The sequence below is a fragment of the Mixophyes fleayi genome, chromosome 1 (assembly GCF_038048845.1).
Source record: "Mixophyes fleayi isolate aMixFle1 chromosome 1, aMixFle1.hap1, whole genome shotgun sequence".
Classification (NCBI taxonomy): domain Eukaryota; kingdom Metazoa; phylum Chordata; class Amphibia; order Anura; family Limnodynastidae; genus Mixophyes; species Mixophyes fleayi.
The window spans coordinates 344,090,326-344,103,759 of NC_134402.1; the positions used below are offsets into that span (position 1 = coordinate 344,090,326).

A 13,434-nucleotide genomic window follows, 5' to 3' on the forward strand; every position below is an offset into this window, starting at 1 on the left:
GGGGACAGCGGGCAGCAGAGGGGGGCAGCGTGACAGAGGGCTGCAGATGGGGCAGCGTGACAGAGGGCTGCAGAGGGGGCAGCGTGCTTGGGGGTAGAGGAGGGGGACAGCGTGGCAGAGGAGGGGACAGCGTGACAGAGGGCAGAGGAGGGGGACAGCGTGACAGAGGGCAGAGGGTGCAGCGTGAGAGAGGGCAGAGGAGGGGGGACACTGTGACAGAGGGCAGAGGAGGGGACAGCGTGACAGAGGGGGCAGAGTGCCTGGATGCAGAGGGGGCAAAGTGCCTGGATACAGAGGGGGCAAAGTATCTGGATGCAGAGGGGGCAGTGTCCCTGGATGCAGAGGGGGCAGTGTCTCTGGATGCAGAGGGGCATTTTTGCATACAACTAAATAAGTATTTTTGTCGTGACCTAAATACTTATTACAATTTTTTGACCCAACTACTTCTAAAACAGGACTGCTCAGTAATTATTTTGGAGGGGTGCCTTGAAAAAATTTGGAGACTCTAAGGGTGCCGTGAACTGCAAAAGTTTGGGAACCACTGCTCTAGTGACCTGTTTCTGTCTAGTACAATTTTCATGTTCTTGTTATGATGCTTGTATTGCCCCTACCTACAAGGCTTGTATCTCACTGTTAAGGTATATTAATCTGATTTAATGAACTGACTTTCAATACAGTAGGTCAAACCAAAAGCAAGCAGTTGCAGTTAGGTTGTTTTTTACTTAAACTACAATATATTAAAGAAATACCTTGCTCTAACATGTAACTAATTACCCTTTAAACAGAACATATATATATATATATACTATTTGAACTGCCTTGTATTCTGTGCAGTTTAATGACACTGCTAAAATTAATGGTGCTCCTATACCAACAAGTGCAGTAACCCATTACAATCAGATCTTTGCTTTCAGTAGCTTAATTTGGTTATTAACGACCATATTTAATTGCTGATTGGTTGGTATAGTTTACTGAACATTTGCACTTTTGCACTGTGGCTAACACAATTTCCATGCAGTTGGTCAGTGTTCATGTAGCCACACTGATATTATTAATAGTAGCGCTAATTGCGCCTCTAGTTCAGGGGTTGGCAATCTTTTTCTATATATTTATGATGCTAATATCATGATATTAATACTAATGGGACAGGCAAGTAAGCTTTCATGTTGTGCCCCCAATTCATAGTATACCCCATAGCCACATAGTTATGCCCCAATACATAGTATGCCACATAGTTATGTCCCCAATTCATAATATGCCACATAGTTGTGCCCCTGATACATAGTATGCCACATAGTTGTGCCCCAAATTTATAGTATGCCACATAGTTGTGCCCCAAATTTATAGTATGCCACATAGTTGCGCCACCAATACATAGTATACCACATAGATATGTCCCCGATACATAGTATGCCACATAGATATGTCCCCGATACATAGTATGCCACATAGATATGTCCCCGATACAAAGTATGCCACATAGATATGTCCCCGATACATAGTATGCCACATAGTTGTGCCCCAAATTCATAGTATGCCACATAGTTGCGCCTCAAATACATAGTATGCCACATAGTTGTGCCCCCAATTCATAGTATGCCACATAGTTGTGGCCCAAATTCATAGTATGCCACATAGTTGTGCCCCCAATTCATAGTATGCCACATGGTTATGCCCCAGTGCATAGTGTGCCTCATACTGACCTTTGGAGTCAGCAAACACGTCTTCCGTTCCACAGCAAAACCTGGTTGCTGCTTCACTAAAGCAGCCGATGAAGGGCGTAATTGAGCTGCTGCGCATGCCATCTTCAGCTGATTTAGTGAGGCAGCTGCAGAGCTCCCGCATGCCAGACAACGTGGTCTGTGTGCCACGTTTGGCAGGCGTGCCGGGGGTTGCCAACTCCTGCTCTAGATGCTATGCTTTATGTATAGAGAATAAAAGCAATACAGTGAATCCTGAAGAACTGAACTTTGATCACCTAATGAAACAAGCCCTGTTTCATGAACATCTGTTACCAATGAATCAAAATGGTAACTCCATGAAACAGTGGTTAGCTATGATGAAGTATTTGTACTGCACGACAGAACGCTGTCTACACTGCTGTAATACTCTAACAACAGGGAGTCAATTGATTCAACTGTGGTCCCAGAAGCCTGGATTCTAGGGATAAGGGAGAAAACTAAATGCTGCCTAACAATCTCTAGGCCAAATGTTCTTAGCTTTATAGGAGCTCACCGAATTGAGCAGGCTTATTGCTTTTGTACATAGCCTGTGCTTTCCAGGCCTCACTACCTGAGTATATGCCTCATCTTTGCCCAGGCCCTACAGCCTAACGTTTGGGCTCAAGTCCCACAGGCTGAGGATCTGCCCCTTCAATTGCCCAGATCCCACCACTTGAGGATATGGCCGTTTGGTGCTCAAGCGTACCTGTATGTTGTTCCCATTAGTGGGGTCAGTGGCCCTTTGACTGAACCAGACCAAACTATTTTTTAATTACTATGGCATATAGACTTAAGGTATAAGAGATTGACAAAGATCAAATATTAAAGATGGATTAATTTCTTTTAGAGAGGATCAGTTTGGATTGACTTCAAAACTCAAATTGAGTCTTAATTTCCTGCTCACCTTGGATCTGAAAGCAAGGCAAAATGTCACTATCCCATGATGTTGGACTCTGAAATGTGTATATATAACACTCCCTCCTTGTGTAGGCTGTTATTTTGTGTTGGGAAACAGATTGTAGATGGTCCAGACCCTGGAGTGCTCTGAGTCTGCAGCAGACAGCAGTGCAACTAAATGCTGCAGTGCAAGCTAGCAAATGCAAACAACTTTAATATTAATAATATACTAATACAATTACTTAATTAGTACATAGTAATTAATTTAATGGGAATCACAGCTCTACATATTGTAAGTAGGAAGTTGTATATCAGAGATCTGTCCTTTTTTCTGCCAGGCAGGTACAGGGTGTACTGTATGCTGCTATAGAATTAAAAAGCTATCTAACAGTACAAAAAATAATTTAACTTCAGAGTGATACCTTTGATTCTTTTTCCCCATTTAAATTCACCTGTAATGTTGATGCTTCAGCAACTTGAGGAACAGCCATCATGAGCTATATAGCAAGCCATGAGATAGAGGAAGGACAAGTTACCTCACTCCAGCACTCTGAACAATCCTTTTAGTTTTATGCAACCAAACTTTTGAAGAAGTAACAAGTGAAGTGAGTTCAATCATGCTACTTGGTAAGCTGGTGGAAAAGCAGCTGAAGAAGTGGAAGGATTCTATGAAAATAAGTAATTGTGCTAAGTATTTCGCAGTGGTCGAAGTGGAAATATAGAAGTGGTGGTATGAAAATTGTAATGGGAATGTAAGTGAATAGAATTTGATAGTTTTACAATGAAGGCAGTAGGAGAAGTGGCGGTATGGCATATTACCGTATTCACCCCACTTCCACCTCTGGTGTCCTGCAAATCAAGTTCTTTATTTGCTTTGTCAGGACCCAGGGTTTGCAACATATTGAAACCTGAAATCTGCCACACAAAATACAAGCACTTCAGCCACAAAAGTGACATTCCCTTTCGCTGAAGAGTCTGGCTTGTTAAACTATGCTCATGTACGTTTAATCTACATACTAAGAGTGGGTGGGTGGTGGCTGTATCTTTTATCAAACTGATATCCTATCTATCGCTGCTCTGCCACTCTGTTTCATTTGTGTCCTATGCCATCTAATTGTACTATTGACAAATACTTGGATTTGTAGCGGATGATTCCAGTGGGTTGAGTTTTTTTCCATTTTGCGGAGGTAAATTTACACGTTGACTAAATAAAAAACATACTTTTTTCTCTTCATGCAAAAAAAATGAATTTGCACCCCTTGCATTGCAACCTATATTGTCCGGGAGAAAGTTTGCACTTCTATTTGCTTTGCTTCTAGCTCTAAATGGGGCTCTGAAAGTATTATTTGATCTACAACACAGGGGTGGGTAGGAGTTCATCTACAGATACTTATTGGGTGTTTGTAACATTTCAGTCAACTAACTGTAAACTTAGCCCAATGTTACTGAAAATTGTGAGGCGGTCGTTATAAAATATACTTTATATGCATTTAAAGTGTTTATGTGTTATATGTGTTTTCTACCATTAAGTCGCCTAGAGGTTGATTTAAAAATAACTGTTACCTAAATGCCCTTATCAAGAGTTATCTTACCTAATAAATAAAGACACTTGTGGCAGCCAAAAAAGTACTTAGACAATTTTAGGCGGCGGAGCCCCTCTATCCCTTGTTTGGCTCAGTAGTTGGGACCTGCCCAAAAAGGCGGTGTCCCATAACTCCCCAAGGGGGGATGAACCTCCCTATAAAGGGAGAGTGCTCTACCACCACACACATGTTTCATTTATAGCTGCTGATTGGCATGGTTTTCTGCCACCAAGACCCTTCTGAAAGAAATAAAAAGACCCAACTGAAGGGACCGGGTTGGCAGGGAAGTTTCCAGTGGCAAGAGAGGGAAACCAGCCTATGCATCTTCTTATAAAACCATCCCAGCTCAGGAATCCTCCAAAACCTTTACAGATTGGCTGGCTAACTATAACCAGCAGCCCTAGTAATACTAGCTCTTGCAGGGCTCCACTTTTTCTTCTTTACCACAAATTGATGAAGAACATAGGAACTTAGGCCAGTCCCTGTCCTCTGTTATCCTTTCATCGAGTTAACATTTTTCAAATAACAAAACAGAACATACATATATACATACAATAAATCAATGTGAGGTTTCTCCTTGCATGACCTTTTAGGCACTCATACGCCTATTTGTCCTTAGCATATTCATTTGATGTTGCATCTATGTGGGTGCACACGAGTTGCTGGGTGGTTGCATCTGTCTCGAATCCCAGTAACATAAATGTTTGTGCACATTGATAGGTGCACACTGTCTATTTAATGGGCAGTCTCACATTGCAGATTATAGGTTTAAATTGCTTTTACATGAGTGCTCTAATCTCTGTTGTTTATCTGTGCACTGACCTAGCCTGAACTCTGGACTGATCTCTGTCAGCACTGACATTTAGCTTCTTTTGACCTTGTCTTTATCTAGAAATGTCATATCTGATCTGATCCAGGACCCTGGATTGTTTGACCTTGCCTTCCTCCTCCATCTCTCAATACACTTACCCTGAGGGGTAGGTGGCAATACCTCTGGTGAGAATATTTAGAACTAAGGGAAAAGACGCTGTTATAGGTGAGGAACACATGCAGCCTTGTTATTGGTGATTACAGAACTGATTCTGAATAGGCTGACATTACAGTAAGCTGCACTTATGAAGTAGGCAATATTGCAACGTCTGACTGCTGGTACCCTTACAGTCCCCATGTTTTACCCACATGGTCAAAGAATACTCATGGGGTAAGTAGAAAGGACATAGTAAGTCATGGATTAATAAGCACAGAGCATCTTGTGCTGCTGAAACATTTCAGGTCAACACCCACGGTTTCTTCAGTCACTCTTGCAATGAATCAGTTCACAAAACTCTGTACATTTTTAGCACGATAAAAGCCACTCCCGAGCAACAACACATGTGAACAAAGATGATGGTGCTGGTCTAGAAGTGATGATGACTGAATTGAGAATTTTACTGTATGTCACCCACATCCAGAAACTATGTTACTCCACTGACTGGAAATTAAGTGTTGATCCAGCCTGAGAATGCACACGCCCAGACTTATGTTGCATATGTCAAGTTATTCTAAACACCGTAGCTGCTTGGTTACTTTTTGAAATGCGCCGAGTTGGAACATGCTCAATTGTTTTTTGTATATTTTGATGCCTGTTTTTTTATTTTTTAATCAGTGGAAACTAAAAAGGGTAAAGAGGCAAGGAAGAAAGGGAATTATTAATATTTTATAGCTTTATATTTTGCTCAAAAACATTTATTGGGGATTTGTGAGATACAGAGTATTGATAATTCGACAAATAATAATAAAATATGGAATTTTAACATTAAATTATAATTGTGTTGGAAACAGAGAGCCCCCATGTGGGAGTATTCCGTTCCAGGGTGTGGGTATATTTTTCTGTTTTTTCATTGAGTGAATAGTTCACAGAGTTTCTTTCTCGATTATTGAGGCATTAAGGGGCATATTCAATTCCGATCCCGATTCGCGGGATCGCGCCGGAACGGCCACGAACGTAATCCGCCGTACCGCAATAACGTGGATTTTCGTTCGCAGCCCATAGGGCTGCGTACGAAAATCCGCGTTATTGCGATACCGTATTACCGGCAGTACTGCACCTAAGGGGCATATTCAATTCCGATCCGAACGGCGGTAACGCGCGTTACCGTGGAAAATGCGCACTACTGCCGATAATACGGTATCGCAATAACGCGGATTTTCATACGCAGCCCTACGGGCTACGAACGAAAATCCACGTCATTGCGGTACTGCGGATTACGTTCGCGGCCGTTCCAGCACGATCCGGCGAATCGGGATCGGAATTGAATATGCCCCTAAGAGTCTTAACGGGGAACAATTTAGGGAGATTACAGCAAGCGAGATACCCATCGATTTTATTCTGTCGGACCAGGGGGAATCCTTAGGTGATAAGTTATACAGCTTCTTCTAGGAAGGTGAAATTCTTCTATGGTTTTCTGGGGGTCATAGGTTAGTTGACCCTGCATATTCCTCATAGATCCAATAGCATTGCTTGTTTGGTGGAGTCTTCTGGTCAGCAGGGAATTAGCTTTAGCACTCTTTTTATAAAATTTTGATTCCATCTTTCAGGGGAGGGCTGGCAAATTCAAGCCCAGGGGGCAATACTCGACTCAGCAGCCTATTTTCAATGAAAAAAATGAAGGTGGTCCAGTACTCCAGCCCAAGTTAGTCCACAATGCTTCCCTGCCCCCCAGCCCAGCCTGCCCCTGCTGTCACTTGAGTGTTTTGACAGATTTTTTTAGGTAGTATGACATTGAGTTTGACCCCCATTGTGAGAACACTTTTGATTGGCTACCAGGCTATTTACTTGCTGGGTTCACCAGAGTTCACCTCAGCCATCGACGTGTGCTCTTTGGGGGCAGGGTGGAATAAATGATTGGGGATTATGAGAGAGGGGAGAAGAAAATGCCAGTGGTAGGTGAGAGAGGGGGAAATTAATTACATTGGGTGAGGGGAAGAAATTATTATTATTATTATCATTATTAAAGAGGACTAACTGTCTCTCTGCTATCTCCACAAGGGTGTCCCAACTTTACCTAAAACTCAACATGTTGAAAACAGAGCTTATCATCTTCCTTCCTCCCAGAGTCACCACCTGTCCTCAATTCATTCTCAGCGCCATCAACACCACAGTTTCTTCAGTCTCCCATGGCAGAAAAGGGAGGATGGTCTAGGGAGAAATAAACGAAAAGCGTAGGAGAGAAGAATTGAGAAGGAGGGTGGTTAAGAAGGGGGGGGGGGTGGGGGTAATTATGACGGTGTACCATTGTAAGCAGTGTAGGTGATCACCAACTTCCCCTGCACATCTTTCATCCCATTGTACTTTGTGACAGTTTTTCTAGTTCAAGAAACGTAACCATTCCTTCACTGTGTCTACCTCTGCAACATTCTCCCCTCCACTCCCACTATGTCTTTGGGACTCACAAATCTGTATTCTCAGCCCTCTGATTTTCTTACTGTACACCTATTTACTTGGTGAACTAATTTGCGCCTTCAGGGTCCAGTGCCACCTCTATGTTCATGACATCTGAATCTACCTGCCCTTCCCTGACCTCTCCCCTTCTATCTCCTCTGATTAACTGTCGCTCTGCTATCTCCACATGGATGTCCCAACTCTACCTAAAACTCAACATGTTGAAAACAGAGCTTATCATCATCCCTCCTCCCAGAGTCACCACCTGTCCTCAATTCATTCTCACCACCATCAACACCACAGTTTCCTCAGTCTCCCATGGCAGAAAAGGGAGGGTGGCCTTGGGAGAAATAAACGAAAAGTGTAGGAGAAAAGAACTGAGAGGGAGGGTGGTCTACAGGGGTGGGGGGGGGGGGTACATTACCGGGGAGTTACCTGGGAAATGAATGACAAGGGAGAGTGCCACAAAAATAGAGGCCTATAAAAGTAGATGTATATAATTCTAGTCTACTGATTTTGGAGTACTGTCAAGGGGGGTATAGCTCACTTTATGTATGTAGAAGGAGCCTTGCCCACATACCACTGGGAAGTATACAATTTTCTGGGTTAAATGGGTGGGGAAGGAGTCAAATAATGGAACTTGCGCCCTTGCTGTGCCCAAAATTATTACAATACTCCTTTCCTGTTATAGTCACACCCCTTCCGGCAGTGAGATGATGGTACGGTGCATAGTACCCTAGCACTGACATCGTTATACGGTTTTTAATCTATTTTTTTGTTTTTCTGTGAAACCCTTATTAAATACAACAATTCCCTTTAGACTACGGTGTGGATTGCTTTTTTCAAAGGCCATTGAGGCACCACACTTGCAAGCATGCACCTAGTTCTACAAATGCCAGCAGGCATTAATAGGCAGTACCTGTCAGTGTATGCTAGAACTTGTAGTGCTACAATATTTTTTCAATCTATTTTTAATATTTGTGACTCTATTACCCAACAGCCAGAGGGCACAGTGCTATATAGCCTAGGGCGGCGGTTCCCAAAGTGTGCGCTGCGGCTCCCAGGGGTGCCGCGGTGCTATCACTGGGGTGCCGTGGGCCAGCCCTAGAAAAAAGAAAGCAAACAGAAACTTACCAATCCACGCGGCGCTAGGACCCTGCAGCCTCCTCTCTCCCGCAGCTGTCACTGAATATCGACGTCAGTGACAGCTGCGCGAGAGAGGAGGCTGCAGGGTCCTAGCGCCGCACGGATTGGTAAGTTTCTGTTTGCTTTCTTTTTTTCTATAGCTGGCGCCTGGCGCGGGGCAGAGGAGGGGGACAGAGAGCAGAGGAGGAGGGCAGATGGCATAGGAGGGGGCCCGAGAGCAGAGGAGGGGGACAGATGGCAGAGGAGTGGGACAGAGAGCAGAGGAGGAGGGCAGATGGCAGAGGAGGGGGACAGAGAGCAGAGGAGGGGGACAGATGGCAGAGGAGGGGGACAGAGAGCAGAGGAGGAGGGCAGATGGCAGAGGAGGGGGACAGAGAGCAGAGGAGGAGGGCAGATGGCAGAGGAGGGGGACAGAGAGCAGAGGAGGAGGGCAGATGGCAGAGGAGGGGGACAGAGAGCAGAGGAGGGGGACAGATGGCATAGGAGGGGGACAGAGAGCAGAGGAGGAGGGCAGATGGCAGAGGAGGGGGACAGAGAGCAGAGGAGGGGGACAGATGGCAGAGGAGGAGGGCAGATGGCAGAGGAGGAGGGCAGATGGCAGAGGAGGAGGGCAGATGGCAGAGGAGGGGGACAGAGAGCAGAGGAGGAGGGCAGATGGCAGAGGAGGGGGACAGAGAGCAGATGAGGGGGACAGAGAGCAGAGGAGGGGACAGATGGCAGAGGAGGGGGACAGAGAGCAGAGGAGGAGGGCAGATGGCAGAGGAGGAGGGCAGATGGCAGAGGAGGAGGGCAGATGGCGTGAGAGAGGGCAGAGGAGGGTGACAGCGTGAGAGAGGGCAGAGGAGGGTGACAGCGTGAGAGAGGGCAGAGGAGGGTGACAGCGTGAGAGAGGGCAGAGGAGGGTGACAGCGTGACAGAGGGCAGAGGAGGGGATAGAGGGCAGAGGGGGCAACGTGAGAGAGGGCAGTGTGCCTGGATGCAGAGGGGGCAGTGTGCCTGGATGCAGAGGGGGCAGTGTGCCTGGATGCAGATGGGGCAGAGTGTCTGGATGCAGAGGGGCATTTTTGCATTGAACTAAATAAGTATTTCTGTCGTGACCTAAATACTTATTACAATTTTTTGACCCAACTACTTCTAAAACAGGACTGCTCAGTAATTATTTTGGAGGGATGCCTTGAAAAAAATTTGGAGACTCTAAGGGTGCCGCGAACTGCAAAAGTTTGGGAACCACTGGCCTAGGGTCTATACTTTTGAGGTGAGGGGTACGACATTTTATTCTTTGTAAGCAGTTATTGTAAGTGTGTAGCACAGTTCTGTTTAATTTTTTTTTTTTTATGCTTTCTTAAAGGTGAAAGAGCTCAAACAGCACGCCGTCAACCACATGTCCGCTTGATCAATGGGGAGGTTTGTATCCCAGCAAGGTCTCTCAAGAACTAGTAGTTTTGTTTCATTCTATTTGATGTCCAGTTTTGTCTTTACTAAATTGTGTGGTTTACAAAGTGTAAAAATAGCATGCAAACTTGCAATTTTTATAAAGTGTATTTTTGTAAATCCTGGCATTACAGGAGCATAAGTGCAAATTGCCAGGCCCCATAGCAACTTTCTGAAGGTTCCCCTGCTCCACAAAGACATTCAGCGGTGCCGATTGATCACTAAGATTATACTCCCCACCCCAGCTGTACTATTGAAAAAAATGCCAAACAATGAATTATTACCAATGTGACACAGGTGCCTGAATTATATGTCATATATATTTTTATCCTCAGTAGCTGCTGAAAGTGATCGCAGAGATTGAGGGGCCCTCTATATTGTTGATTCTCAGAGCAGATGCTTTGACTATATATACACCCCTTGCCATGTGCTACGCATTGCAACTATGCAGGTGTCCTATGTAGGTCCAAAGGAGGAGTAGCAGAGCACATGCTATGGATGAAAGCAGCTTTCATGCTAATCAACTAAAACAGGTATAAAGTCCAAGGGCCTGTGTTGCAAAAAATGTCTGGTAGCAGCCCGATCCCAACCTGTTTTTAAGTCTCACATATTGTACTTCAGTCAGTATGGATGTAGATGAAAATGAAAATATTGCGTTTTACTTTTATCTTTTTAAAAGAGAAGTACTTTCACATTAAATTACCTGAGCTGTATGTCTCACTGTGCCCATGCTCCAAAACAGAGATCATTTCCTTTGTACCCAATATGGAACAGCATGTTTAATTCAGAGGTCACTAGAATCGTTTATAGCACAGGGCACGTGTAATACGTCCTGATTGCCCAGTAATTACAGTATAATTACTCAGTAATAGCTCTTCCTCTTGCTTCCTTCATTTTGTAGAAAAAAATGGCTGGATAATTATCCTTTGATTAGTGTAGGATATGGAAATTCAGCAAATTTACCTAGACTCTAACACTTATGAGAAGACCCTGGCTTTTGAGGTGAGAGAGCTCCATTTACAGACTGGGCGATCTCTCTGCAAATTGCAATATCAAACATCTGTCAGTCTTTCATTTTAACACTTTGTGCAGTTCATCATTTAATCCCCCTGAGTTTTGCCACAGTGCTTATTTTGAGCAGTGAGTAGGTTGATAGACTATGCATATTGGATGTCTGTCTGTCCTGATGGAAATATACTAGCTGTTGAAGCATCTATCAGCTGTTATGCTAGTTCTCAGCAGCCTTGCTCTAATTACGATCTGTCAACACTGATAAAAGCAGAGCACTCAGTCAACTAATTAAGCATCACTTTAAGTCTCTAATATTGAAATTCTGGTTGCTAATTATATCAGCTGAGAAATAAATTGTTTTATGTATGTATAGAAAGCTAGGGATTACCAGGCAACAGAGCTGATTTGCAAGCATTGATTTACCAGAAAAAGAATTATATGTATAGTGTACACAGGCTGACAAAACAGTCTTCCATATTTATCAACCAGGCCTCATTGTTGTTTCTACATTCCCAGGCGGCCAAACTCATGTTTGACACCAGGTCCCATGGGCCTTTAGCTATACCAACTGGAAAATCATTGCATCCCAACTGGAAAATCATTATAAATGATCACACCCCAAATCTAACCTCCAAATTCAAAACTAAGAGAGTTAATAAATAATGCTTAAGATTGACCAAAGCAGTACTGAGCCTGCATAGCACAATGGTGTTATAACAACAGGGCCAGATTACCCGTTAGGTAATCAAGGCCCTCACCTAGGGCCTCGTGGAGCCTGGGGGGCTTGACCATCACCCTGGTATCTTAAACAGTTATTTTTTCTAGAGGTTTCTGGATTTAAAAGGGGTTGGAATGCCGAACACAGGGGTGGTCCTGGTCCTCTACCTGCATTAGACTGATTACTTTCTATGTCTCTCCATACTACCCCATGTAGCTCTGCCCCCCTCCTGTCCTACCTCCCCTTCAGTATTCCTGTTCTTCCCCATCCTTCCTGACTATCCTTAACTTCTCTAATTTACCCTATCACCACTTCACCCCACCCTCCTGCTGCTTCACTTCACATGTTTAGCCTCCATCTCCGCTGCTACCCGCCTGGACTGCTAAGTTTTATGTCCCTGTAGCTTGTATTGTCTCTTGTTAGCACCTCCCTCTACAATGTAAGCTCTCACAGGCAGGGTAATCTATCAGATGTCTCATGTCAGTCTAGTCTCTGTCTTCTTTGTTTGTCCCTGTCTTGTCTTATTCTGAATTGTTTCTGTATGCTATGCTAGTTATTCTGTAAATTGCATTCATGCATTTATTATTCTGCTCTGTACCCATGTACATGTTATTATATCTACTGTTTTCATGTCTGTCATATTTGTACTGCTATATCAGGCGCTACGGAATCTGTGGGGCTATACAAATAAACGATGATGATGCTGATGGGTACCCATCCAGTCAGCTGGATAGACAGTAGTGGTCCCATTACCACGTTAGCATATTTTTGAAATTAAAATTAAATTAAAGTTAACTATAAACTGGTAGAAACTTTCTGCCAAAGACAGAAAAAAAGATGTACCATGATTTTTCCAGGACAGTACAGCACTATGTTGATACCTTAATTCCCTATTGCACACCATTACACACCATTCATCAGCACCAGTTATCCCACTTCCTGCCTGTACTATAGACCAGCATGGAGCACTGGTACTATCATCATCATCATCATCATCATCATCATCATTTATTTATATAGCACCAACATATTCCGCTAACAGTAAAGTGAGTAAATCGCTGACATGGTAGATAGATTACTGCCCAGTTGAGATATTAGCATACAGGTTGAAGCAGCCACTTGACAAAATCTTAATTTGTGTATTTTATTTGCACAAAGTTTCAGCCTACAGATAAGTAGAAATAAAAATCTCTTTGGAGGAGTAGCTGACGGGCTGAGGCGTATCCCTCTGTCCTACATTTGTAGGGCCAATTTGGTAAAAATGGTCTCCTTCCCATGTCTTTTCTACCTCATACAATGTTTGTCACTTCTCTTGTTGACTAAGGATGTGAAACATATAGAATTCCTTTTTCGTAAACTTGTTTGGAATTGGAGGGGACCAAGGATCAGTCTGAGAAAATTGCAACAGCATAAGGCTGACGGAGGCTTAAACATCACTAACGTTACTTTTCATAATCATGCGGCCATTTATCGATATCCATGGCAGACGCAAACGCAGGATTTGTA

At 43.8% G+C, this 13,434-nt stretch overlaps 1 long non-coding RNA gene across 1 annotated transcript in view; it reads left to right on the forward strand.

Annotated features, from left to right (window-relative positions):
• LOC142108784 (uncharacterized) overlaps positions 1-13,434 on the forward strand; it is a 218,098-nt gene that overhangs the window by 16,565 nt on the left and 188,099 nt on the right. Inside the window, exon 2 of the long non-coding RNA XR_012680227.1 lies at positions 10,117-10,172. This is a non-coding gene — a long non-coding RNA (uncharacterized LOC142108784). The remainder of the gene's footprint in view (positions 1-10,116; positions 10,173-13,434) is intronic.